Below are 1923 nucleotides of genomic sequence, written 5' to 3'. Positions count from 1 at the left end.
TAGCCTGCTGATGAAGCTGTAAGTCAGAAATTCAGAGAAGAGAGCAGTCGACTCATCGGAGCAGAGACTAGATCCTACTGAGAGCAGTCGACTCATCGGAGCAGAGACTAGATCCTACTGAGAGCAGTCGACTCATCGGAGCAGAGATCCTACTGAGAGCAGTCGACTCATCGGAGCAGAGACTAGATCCTACTGAGAGCAGTCGACTCATCGGAGCAGAGACTAGATCCTACTGAGAGCAGTCGACTCATCGGAGCAGAGACTAGATCCTACGGAGAGCAGTCGACTCATCGGAGCAGAGACTAGATCCTACTGAGAGCAGTCGACTCATCGGAGCAGAGACTAGATCCTACTGAGAGCAGTCCGCTCTGCTCAGGGCTTTAGTGACCGCTCTCTGAGATCCCTGGGTGGCCTCACAGACCACTGAAGTGGCTCCTCTCCACTGGCCATCACTGAGTGTCAGGGTGCTGCTCCAGCTGTACAGACCGTCCTTCATGACCCCACGACTGGCCACTCCACTCTTACTGGTCCCATCCACCTTCCAGCTCAGGCTCCAGTCTGAGGGGAAGCCCTTGGCAGCCAGGCACACCAGTGTGGCAGAGCTCTTACTGCTCAGCTCCTCACTGGAGGGAGGCAGGACTGTCAGCGTGGGTTGGGTGTTGGCTGGAAGAGAGCATTGTTGAGGAGATTAGAAATAATGGAGTCATTTACAGTAAAGATTATTTCTCCTTTTCTCTGAATTTCCGTTTTTCTCGAGGTATCAACCCAGAAAACAGGTGTTGGTAGTGAATAATGCTATGTCTCTCTTATTTCCATTTAAATATATGTATACATACATACATACAGTAGGTCTGGAATTCATAATATCACAATGAATAAAGTGAAATGATGTGTGAACAAAGACATGGTGGCAAGTGTCTAGCCTGAAGCAAGGTAACAACATTCTTATACTGAATAATGACTTTGCATAATACTCTCCCACATTCAGAAGGAATACATTTATATATATAAAAAAAGAACAGAAACATACTGAACCTAAACAGAGTCTCTTCAATTGATAAGCAATCTATCTAAACCTAACAGAAACAAAAGTAACTTACTGCCAACATCAAGTTGTGTGCCGCTCCCAAAAGTGTACCACAGTGATAAGAACCCTATTTGCCCCCGTACAAAAACTCCCCTACTGCCTACGTTCAGGAGGATGAATAGGCACATCAGGCCATCAAAACCCTCAATGGTCATATTTTGGTCATCCTCTTCCATTAGGCAGAATCAGTTCTTAACTTCACACCGCCTTGATTTGTCAAGTAGATGTCACTAGATCCTAGTTTTTCCCCATTAATACAGTAAGTACGATGGCTCATTGCATTCACTCAATAATAAAAATTTCACCATGCTATCTCATAATTATGAGATAGTATCTCATAATTATGAGATAGTATCTCGTAATTATGAGATAATTATCTCATAATTATGAGATACTATCTCGTAATTATGAGATAATTATCCCATAATTATGAGATACTATCTCGTAATTATGAGATAATTATCTCGTAATTATGAGATACTATCTCATAATTATGAGATACTATACTATCTCGTAATTATGAGATAATTATCTCATAATTATGAGATAGTTATCTCATAATTATGAGATAACTGGTAAATTTTTTTTTTTTTTTTTTTTTTTTTTCAACTGGTGTTCTGACCATCAGTAGTGTTGCCAGATTGGGCGGTTTCCCACCCAATTGAGCTGCTTAGGATGGCCGTCTGCGGGTAAAAATGGGTAAAAAGGGTATTTGGGTGGGTTTTTCTGCAGATTTCTGGCCATAGAAAGCAATAGAATTTAGTTAAAATTGGGCGGGATTGGGTGCTTCCAGGTGGATTTTGAGCATTTTGGGGCTGGACATCATCAGTCTCACC

At 42.3% G+C, this 1923-nt stretch overlaps 1 gene segment (V, D, J or C); it reads right to left on the bottom strand.

Annotated features, from left to right (window-relative positions):
• Positions 1–349: 349 nt before the first annotated feature.
• On the bottom strand, positions 350–1263 carry LOC308362062 (Ig kappa-b4 chain C region-like). The segment is given in 2 exons: positions 1185–1263; positions 350–663 (listed from the first exon to the last, which is right to left on the bottom strand).
• Between the last annotated feature and the right edge of the window lie 660 nt (positions 1264–1923).

The sequence above is a fragment of the Sprattus sprattus genome (genome assembly GCF_963457725.1).
Source record: "Sprattus sprattus genome assembly, chromosome: 3".
NCBI classification, from domain to species: Eukaryota; Metazoa; Chordata; class Actinopteri; order Clupeiformes; family Clupeidae; genus Sprattus; species Sprattus sprattus.
The sequence above is the reverse complement of the archived record's forward strand: the minus strand, read 5'-3'. Positions and strand labels throughout refer to the sequence as shown.